The following is a 10,934-nucleotide window of genomic DNA, read 5'->3' as shown; positions in this document are numbered from 1 at the left end:
CCCCAGCTACAATAATAAAAAAATGAGTTTTTTAAAGTTATCATTATTAGTAGTATTCTATTTTAGGGGAGGAGATGGTAAAAGCAGGTGAAGCAACCTTTTGAAACAACTAACTACGACCAATTTGAGGATATTCATTATGGGAGTAACAAATGACCTATTCACATTTAAACCTACCTTTCTCAACATGAAAGCCCATGCAGAATTATGTCAGGAGCTAGTTCAAGGAAATTGGTATGCTGCACTCATTCTTGCTGTATAAATATATACAAGACCTTCCAGTGGACCTTACAAATGTCAAAGTGTTTGCTCTTTAGACTACTTTGTCAATATTTACTCAGCATAAGCTACACGGACACCCAACAGGGATCCTGTCTTTTTTCCCCCCTCAAGTTATGCAACTGGTGATGTAAATCTAAGATACTATTCCTGAATAGGATAGTTGGGAACTGACAGTAAACAAATCTTTTTTCTTTTTTTCCATGGTGTTTCTGTGCACGTATTCTACATATATTAAGTCTATTTAAATTTTTCCTTTTTGTAAAAAAACTATGGAAACATTAAGAGAAGGTTCATTAACTGATCAAAATTATCTATTTCTATATAATGCATTAATTTACAGCTAAGCAAGAAAGCAAAAATAGAGCACGACTGTTCTGTATGAAGTGGAGTTTAAAATTTACTTGCAATCTCTCACAAATAAATTTATAAACCTTGGAAAAAAAAACCAAACCCAAACCACATTACCAGTAGACTCTATGGTTGAAGACACTTAACTTTTGACCTTCTTTGCAACACATGGAATGTGTGGATATCTGTATCTTAAACACATTGAATAATCTATAGCTTGCTTATTCAGACAGAGAAGACATAAGTTTACACCCCAAAAAGACCTAATTTAACCAACAGAATGAAAAATGTAGAACAGTATAGTAGGTATCACATACACAGTATTGAACCTTGCAAACTTTTCAGGGAAAATATGTTTAAATGTTATCAGAAAATCACAAGAGAGAAAACAACTGTTAAGGTAACAATGAAATCAGGCTTTTAGTTTCACATGGAGTATTTCTTCATTCAGTTAGGTCATACAAAATATTCGCTACTGTTCTTTAATATGCATGAACAGTAGCGAATCTTCCTCCAAGCATGTAAAGTTATAATCTGATCTTCAGAACAGAAGTTAAACCTAAGAAAGCACAAACATACCACATAACAGCAACACAAAACAGGGAATAGATATTTCATGTCAGATAATTTCAGTGCAGAAAATTCACGCAGCAAGGGTCCTATTTTTAACGTTTGGGAGAACACAGTTTGAAAGAATTTGAAACTTTTTTATAAGATCTTTCAAAGATGCTGATACGAAGACCAGACTTTAACAACAAGTATATGTACTCTAATGAAATAGACCTGTGGTGTTTTGCTGTATTTTATGATTTTTCAAAATATTTTGAAAAAATATTATTGATTTGTGTATATTACAGTCATGCTGGCAATTCGTTCCCACGATCAGTGCCTATCCTGCAAATACTTGCAAGGAAACCACTATGAAGAATCCAATTAGGTGGATTTCATTCAATACTTTCATTCCCTATGGATAGTACAAATTGCTTTTCATCTTAACCATTTGTTCCACCATGTTTCTGAACTCTACCAACAACTTTAGCAAAGGAGACCAAAGCAGTTCAAATTACTCTCTAAAGCTCAAAAATTCTGAATAACTACTGGTAATGTGTAAACAACTGTCCATCAACTACCTGCCAACCATGTTGGCATATCCCAGTGATATAAATAAGGAAGGATGGAAGGAGGGAATGACAGCATGAAATATATGCTTTGACAGCAAACGTACCCTTTTCCTTTTCCACCTTGTGGAAACAGTTTTTCTTTTACAACTCCCGTTCCTTTGCTTCTGCTGTGAAGCTGAAGAATAATTTCCTTTTTATGAGGTAAAGAAAATCCAAGGTTATTGCCACACTGCCTGCATTATAACGATCTCACTCCCACCTGCAGGCCGAGATGGCACGCCAAAGCACTCTGAAGGTATACGTGTCTTTTGCTCTTTTTGTCCACCGAGTGCTAGTGTCACGAGCATGTGCCACCCATTCTCACCTCACATCCGACACCAAAGCCCCAGGATCTGTCCCTGCACACCACGGAAAGTCCCCATCAACACAAACTGGGGCCACAACAACAAGCCCCCAATTAGTCTGGGTTTCTTTACATTTTTATTTCTCTTACTGATGAAATCTTACGGATTTTGTTTGGACTGAAACACTTGTATTGTCACATTCACAGTATTTTTAGAGAGTGACTTTTACATTAGGGAAAGCCTCCAGCATGCAGCTCATTTAAATGTAAATCTATTTACCTTTCATGCTTTCTTTGCCCTTTTCACCAACTATCAAGCATATTTGCGTGTTAAGCAGGAGCTGCCTCCTTTATAGCTGTTCTCCTTCCTAAGCTCAAGTTGTGAAGCCAACTTGTGACATCAGTCTTTGATCCAGAAATGCAGGAATTGAGGCACAAATGACAGCATAGAATTAAGCCCAGAAATCTGCAACTCAGATAAACTGAGAACCTGAACAACTCCTTCTGCTCTTTCCCCTACACAAAGGAGAGGAGGGATGAAACACAACATTACCCCCAACTTCTTCCATAACCACCAACTTCCTCAACCAAAGATTTATGCAACAGATGAGGCTGCTCAAGGAAATATCTTAGCCTAAGATGTAAAACACCATCCTAACTGGAATTTATACCAGTAGCTTCCAATTCCTTATTTCAAGGGCCTTCAGGGCAATATAAGGCAACCCAACAAGTCTCAGACCAACCTGCAATGGCAAACTTGGGGCATACTCAAAGGTCCTGCAGTACCACTACAGGTAGTTTTATGGTGGCTGGTATGTTTCCTCCTCAGAAAACCCAATTAAATTGTTACCCGCATGTGGGACAGAAGAAGAGAGCGGGTTAAGGCCGAACTTCAGTCCTTAACCCTCTGAAGCAGGGAGTATGAGATTCAGTATAGGTACTCATGGAAAGGGGCCCATCTGCAGCTGAGGGAATCTCTGATCCCTCCATGTCCCACCAGATCTTGCCACCAGATCTTGCTCAGGGGAGAGAGATGATCTATATTGTGTCTGAGCACAGATGAAGGTAACAGCATCACTGCAACAGAAAGAAGGACAAGGAGGCCCAAAGTAGAGAAATATCTTTTTTGGTTAAGTACCTACAAGAAGGACAAAGAAACTATGAAAACAGAGAATAAAAGCAGGAGGTGATGCTAAATAATTTTTTTCAGTGAGATTCACTGCCTGGTGGAGAAAGTATCTTTAAGAAGCACTGTCTCCAGCCCATCGCTACTCAGCTGTTTCCTTCTTATTAAAAAATAAATAATAAATAAATAAATAAGGCTGGTCTTTGATATTTTTCAAATGTAGAGTAAATGTTTGAAACAGTGGGGTATCTGTTGAACTTTTCTTCAACGCCTTGACAGCAAAGTCTGAGGAAAAAAAAAAAAAGACATCTTTAAAGGCAATTCTAATAGCAGAAGCTAATAAGAATGGAAGTGAAAGAAATTACGTAGTTCTTGATTTTATTTTTGCAGAGTAAAGGAAGAAAAAAAATTACATTTCTCAAAAAAGTTCTCATTTTACATCTCATGGGGCAACATAAGCCATAGAAAATTGCCTGCAAGTTGAGTAGTGATGTCACTGTGAGATAATATTTGACCAAAATGGAAAGCAGTTCCCTAGCACACTCTCCCATTTCTAGAGAAGGTGAAGATATTGAAAGGGTTCAGAAACCTATCACAGGTGCAGCCACAATAAAGTTGAGAACAAATAGTTCCCTCATTAATGTTTGTTGTAATTACTAACAGAGGAGCTAGATCATAATGAAATTAACGCATTTGATATCAATATATATCAGTAAGCTGTGGTATAATGCAATTTATTTCCACACAAGAGGGAATTACCTTCATAACTGAGTTATGGATTATTTCCTTGCCAGTGAAATAAATTGTGATCTATCACTACCCAAAATGATCTACATATTGTATATACACTAATAAACTCACATACCTGGCTCCACAGAGACACCAGCGATCTAGTATACAAGAGCAGAGAAATATCACCATCTACTACATCTCTGAAGGTAGAGAAAGTCTTTGTGCAGCTAAAACAATTCTTACTCTACTGATGTCCTGGGCCTAACTCAGCAATGTTCTGAGGTGCTCACCAGCACAACAGCTACTGGCTTGAACCCTGATGGCTGGAGATCCTCTTCAGCAGAAAGAGGGAAAACATCACATAGTTTTCATCCCTTCCACAGCAATATCCACCCAGTAATACAGTCAGGCACACACCTCCTGGAGTTTGTATGGAAATACAACACCATAGCATTAAAGGTGTACTTTAATATTCTCCAAAAACCAATCCATTGCACAATTCTTCCCTTACTTCCTGAAAAATGCATCTGAGACCGCATATTTTGGCTTGGATCTATCCAAATATATAATTTCAATACTTGTGAAATGTCTTGTTTCAATAATGTTATTCTGCAAAGACTTTTTCTTCTAAATCAATTACCTTACTGGGGTATATTTCATAGAATTACCAAATGGTTTGGGTTTGAAGGAACCTTAAAGCTCATCCAGTTCCAACCCCCTGCCATGGGCAGGGACACTTTGCACTAGATTAGGTTGCTCCAAACCCCATCCAACCTGGCCTTGAACACTGACAGGGATGGGGCAGTCACAGCTTATCTGGGCAACCTCTCTCACCACCCTCATAGTAAAGAATTTTTTCCTACTCTCTAATCTAAATCTCCCCTCTGTCAGCTTAAAGACATACTTAAACTAGTATATAAGATCTTTGCTTGAGAAATTACCAAAACATTCAAATATGTCCATGGCAGGGGGGGCTGGAACTAGATGATCTTAAGGTCCTTTTCAACCCAAACCATTCTATGATTCCATATTCTCACATGAAAAAAATGCTTAACTACAAAAGTTTCTCAAACCATTCAGATCCTTGGAAATCTTTGGCTTTAACCAAACAGCTTTTTCTTTAAAAAATTACAACCAGCTTTATTATTTATTTACGCATGGTTTGAAATCATTGTGTAATACTAAGGGTCATGTCCCAAACCGTCAACTCTTTAAAATCCTGAACCCATATACATTTCACACTTAACAGCAGAAAGACCATTCAGAATAAAGAGGCGGCTCAGTCTGAACCCAAGTCCAGAGAAAGCCAAGACAGAAACAGCAGCATGGAGATTATTTGACTGTGCCAATGGACCTTACTCACAAAATTAATGAACAAGAGGCAAGAAAAAAACAGCTCGGTGGATGGAGTCAATCAAAGACCTAATGCAAATGAAGGAATATAAAAGAGTTATATTAGTCTGTTAGAAAACTCCCACTCTACAGGCCGTTCACTTACAGGAAGAAAGGCAAACATTTCACCCACATGAGCTATTTCTATAGTGAGACTGACTGACAATTCATGTGTAACTGAAATTGTATTTGAGACTTCACTATTCGGTAGAGATGTTAGCATATTCCTCATTAGGCGACAGAAACGGGAGGTAGGAGGGGCTGCCCTGTGTACAAGAGTGGCAAATGACAACACTGTCTCTAAACGGGCATGGCAATACTGATTACCCAGCACCTTGACAGGGACATTATTCCTGTTAGAAAGGTCAAAGGTTCTGTTTCTTAGAGGCAGGACTGTCTATTACAGGAGAGAAATGTTATTTCCAAGTGGAGAGGTCAGCAGTTCTCTCGCACATCGGCTGAAGTCACTGGTACCCCGCACCGGTGCACGATCCTACTGCAAGACTGATTATTCTGCCCACTGGCAAGGTCAAGAATATTAATTTTGAACATGTTAATTTGATGTGATGTACATGATTAATGCTTGTTTATCTGGATTTTTTTGTATGTTGATAAATCTGCAGCCTTTTCATGCCAGTAAGAGTAGTATTAAGTTGCTGGGAATCAGTGTGGATGGATGTGATGTAGCATGCCCTTCTAACGGGTGGCTATCATTAGGCGCTAGAAACTTTGAAGTGTGCTTGTGTTTGTTCCTTCATGAGAATACTGCAGCTGTCTGCCACAGAGGGCTCAAGAATTGGCCAGAGGAAGCTGGCCAGCTGCTCTCATCCAGCATCCTGGACTGGTATTACATTTGGAGCGACTTCAGAGAGCTCAAATCAACTCTAAGTGTTAAGAGTTGAGGATTACATGGACAGGAATACACAGTGAAGAGATGATAACAAGAAGAGTTTATATGTCATAAAAGTGGGGGCCATCTAAGAGCAGAACAAAGCAAGTCTACAGAAGGCATCTTTTCCCCCTATCGTTCCTAACTCCCCTGAGTTTTGTATAGTTTAAAGGAGGTTACAGGATTCAGGTCTCCTGTTCACTTTAGACTTTATGCTGCCATATGAAATGTATCATACAGGCCACCTACAAACGAAGAGAGTAAACATTATAAAATTGCTATTAATTCTGATAAGGGAGGCATACCTTCTTCTGAAACCAAATACTGTTTAGATATTTTTTAAATGAGAGATTTCCATGCAAACCTTACTAGCTCCTTCACTAAACACCCACCTGAAAAAACAGAATGTTGTAATATTAAGTGATGTCTTAGAAACAACTTAGTGCTATTGGACAGCATCACTCTACTGAGGTGTTCAAAAGTTTCTACGCGTGTTTTATTCTTCACAGCAGTCCTGCGGAAGAAACATTCTTATCCACAGTTTATAGCTGCATACCTGGAAATCCAAAGTTGTTAAAAATTACTTTCCTATTGCCAGACAAGAAGACAAGCAAATGAGCCTGTAACTCCTGTGGGTTAATATATATTAATTCAGTTATTTACAAATAACATAAGATGGCTTAAGTTTATATTTCTGTTCCTATGCTTCTTCACAGTGTGTTTATGCGAGTACAATATATGTGTATAACTGAAAATAATTGCCAGTTTTCAGCTTAAACAATTATTAAGGATAAAATACAAAGTGAAATACCCACAGGTGCATGTATTCCGCACAACCCAGAGCCTGTGATTACAAATCTCCTCCGAGCCAAACTGCTGGGATCCGATAAATGCTGAATCTGCAGGCTGCCAGCACACTTCTTTTCACAATGCAGAAAATGGGAAAGGTTTTCGAAGCAATCAGAAATATTGTCACAAGTCTCCTCCAAAGAGCTTTCTGCTCCCAGCACAGAGCAGGACTTCAGGTATGCGGTGAACACTGGTTCTACCAGAGTAGATGTAACATCTACTAAGATCATGCCTCTCTCCTCCAAAGCTCTACTCTGCCTTGATTTCTGCCCAGGGCTTAAACTCCCTGAATTCAATTTGCTGAGCAGGGTTTTTTGTAAAATCTGCTCAAATCATCCACCCATTAAACATAACACCACTTCTCTCTAACGTGGAGAAGAGCACATGGTCCTATTCTCGTACAATTCTATGGGTAGGGTTGTGTGAGGATCAGTCTGAGATCCACCTCACTTGAAGAGCCCATCTGACACCTTCTACAAGAAGGTTTTGACAAGAAGGGATCTGAAGATAAAAAAACTTTAACTGAGACCCAAGGACCAAGTTACTCCTATGGATAATGCACAAAACCATATAGATTTTTAAAGATACTTCCTCACATAAAACTTGCCTTCAGATATCAATATTGTACAGTCAGAAGTGAATGACATGCTTATGAGAAGCTCCACAGAAGTAACAGTTCAAAGGCTATGCCTGGTTAGGAAAGCAGATTTTTATGAGGTTTGTCCTCAATCTGCAGTCACACATGCACAACACACTCCCAAAAGTACCACAGCTGTGGTGAAGCTGGAGAACATCACACTGTGTGCCCACAATTGATTACCCGAAGCAATGCAGGATCACAGTGATCAAGTGGAAAGGATGAGAAATATTATGGATTCCACTGACACCAGGACTATCCTTGCTGTCGTATTTTGTGGAATCACCCTTTGCTCTCTGGGGGAGTAGAGATTTTAACAGCCCCTATGAGCATAAACCTGGAATTTATGGCTAATCCTGCTGAAAAGGGAAAAAAACAACTTTTTGGCCTTCCCCACCACCACATAAACAGCCTTTCACAAGCACCATTAGGACTAGATCGAGGAGGCAAATGGGTAACTGTGGCTTGGTTTGAGTTAGTTCAGGGTCTTGGTGTTCTATTTCATCAACATTCATGTAGTACCTCCTCCCCCTCCCTTCGCCACCCTTTCACATTCCTGGGGAAAGGATGCCCTTCCTCCAAGTACACCAAAGTTAAAAATTAACATCATTTGAAGGCACATAAAGTTCCTTGCTATCCATTGGGAAGTTAAGGGTCAGCTATCCAGCCACAAAGGATGGTCCAGATGATCCCACTAGGGATCCAAGAGCCAGGCTCAGACTGTTGAAGTAAACAGTTCACAAGCAGCCCTATATTCTGAAAACTTTCACATACACTTAACAACTATAATTAGTATGTCCATTAGGAACAGAAAAAACCTACCTACATTTGCTGTATAAATTATTCATCATGAATAAATGTGATCTAAGTAAGACAGAAGTGCTTTTCCATTGGTTTCCAAAACAGTTGCTTGGTGTGAAGAACTACAGACTTGGAGTTTCCCACTCCAGGCAAGCACATACTACAGTGGGAAATAAATGTTCATAACCAGAAAATAGCTTCATGTTATGCTTTCACCCTAATTTTGATTTAGAAGGTAATTATTTTTTTTTTTTTGACTGTAGAATTTTTCTAATCACAGAATTAGCATCTCCTCAAACGACAGAAATATTAACCAGACTCCACAAAGGATAAAAAATGTTTGTTTGGGGTTTTTTTGTTTTGGTGGCTTGTTTTTGATTATTTTTGGTTGGTTGGTTGGGTTTTTCTGTTGGGTTGTTTTTTGGGTTTTTTTTGGTCTGGTTTGGTTTGGTTTGGTTTTTTAAATGTATGTCATAATCAACACTTGGTAAGATGAAGCCAAATCCTCTGTATGAACCAGTACTAAAACACAGTGACACAATCTCTGCTTGATATCAGCATTTGGGTGGCAACTTCTAATCACTTAAAAGCACATGGGGCATTCAACAAACTAATATAAGATTCACAGCCAACTCCAGGATAAGCAGGCATGAGCATAAAAGTTCTCAATATGGCTCTAATAGCTCTTAATTATTATAATCCTTCACTGAGCAAACAGATGTTGTACGGGAACTTTAGTTTCTTCAAATGCAGTAATCAAACCATTCTGCTTCTGCCTTGCCTCTTTTCAGTAAATGTTTTGTATGGTGGAGTGGAAATAGCAAATGTACTGACAAAATGACCATTTAATTGTCACAGAAATCTGTTTCTGAACAAAACTGATGTTGCCATTTCTCTTTACCCACATTTCTCAGAGTCTTCTGATTATGGCTTAGCATTTTTTTAGACTAAGGAAAAAAAACATCTTACACCTTCCTTTCTGTAATCTTCCTACATCTTTTGGTTGCTTCTAATCTCTCCCTATCTTACAAGTTTTACAGTAACCAGAACACTGACTTTCTATTTGTGTTTAACTCTACTAATATTAACATACATCTCTGGAGCTGCAGCCTTCATTGCAAAGCATTTAAAAATCACCTAAAATGCTTCAGTATATAACAGTTAGTCATTCTACTTGAAGATTTATTCATAAATGATCATGACTAGTTAAGACATTTAAAATGTACCAAAAGACCTTCAACCCAATCTTTCATTTTCCTTGCAAACTTTAAACTCCCACTGAAGTCCTTTAAAAGTAGTTTCAATAGCTATTTTGGCTGCAGTGCCTCCTTACAATAAACTCCATGCAACTATATGAATGGTATAGTAGAAATCCAAATGATTTCAATCACGATTTCAGCTATTGTGAACTTGTACTTACAATGAAGTTTCTCCGTGAAAAAAGGGAGCTCACTGTGGGCCAACAAAGCTTTGTGTCCTTTCACAGTTTTTATTCAGCCCTCATTTAAGGAAAACAGCTATTGACTGCAATATGAATCTTAGGACTTGGAGAAAGCAGATTCCAAGGATTACCTCTATGAGGTAATCTATGAGATGGTCCCAGGTTTTTTTGTATGGATAGCAAAAAGAAGCCCTGAATATTCATTTCACTCATTTACTAACTTTACTAATATACGCTTTTGTAAATGAGTCTCTATCGAGCACTAGCTATTGAACTGAACAGTATTTGAAGGGGGGGTGTTGCTATAATACCATGCTAAGATAATGTGCTGGAAACAAATGGTTCACTGATTCCTGAATAGCAAATTTGCTGGAAAACCCTGAGAACTAGAGGATGAGGGGGAGGGGATTAAAATGTCGCTTTAGAACTGCCAACCAAACTCTTGTCATTTTTAAAAGATGTTCCTGTGGCACAATATGAATAGTTTATAGCCACAATTGTGAACATTTAATGTCATATAAGAAAAGTCACTTGTCAAGAGCCTTTCCTTTACAAGCACCCTCATCATGACCTGTGTTAATGAAGTTAATTGAATTTAAGATCAATAATGGTTAATTATTGCAATTTGACATTCTGAGATAAATGGCTTTAAGACAGAGAAATGTGTGTGTATGTGAATTCTCTCCAAAGAAGGTGAACACATTACAGCCTAAGAGGGATCACACAGTCCTTCCATTGATCCTGGTACAATCTGATCGACCTAATCCTCTGATGAATGTGGGCTTTTCACAGCTACAAGTAAATGTTCTACAAGACTACTCTAACCCTTGTCACTGACCAAATCTATATGAGCTGTACACTAGAAATCTATTGAGATAGATTAAAGAACTGCTGTAGAAACAAGAGATGCTTCAATAAAGATGAAGGTTTATCATAGTGACTATTAATGTTACATGCAGTATGCAATTATGAA

General features: G+C 38.3%; 1 protein-coding gene across 1 annotated transcript in view; it reads right to left on the bottom strand.

Moving 5' to 3' along the window:
- TSHZ3 (teashirt zinc finger homeobox 3) overlaps positions 1–10,934 on the bottom strand; it is a 69,623-nt gene that overhangs the window by 11,304 nt on the left and 47,385 nt on the right. The window lies entirely within an intron of this gene.

This window comes from Strigops habroptila, chromosome Z (genome assembly GCF_004027225.2).
Source record: "Strigops habroptila isolate Jane chromosome Z, bStrHab1.2.pri, whole genome shotgun sequence".
Classification (NCBI taxonomy): domain Eukaryota; kingdom Metazoa; phylum Chordata; class Aves; order Psittaciformes; family Psittacidae; genus Strigops; species Strigops habroptila.
This window is presented reverse-complemented; position numbering and strand designations above follow the sequence as displayed.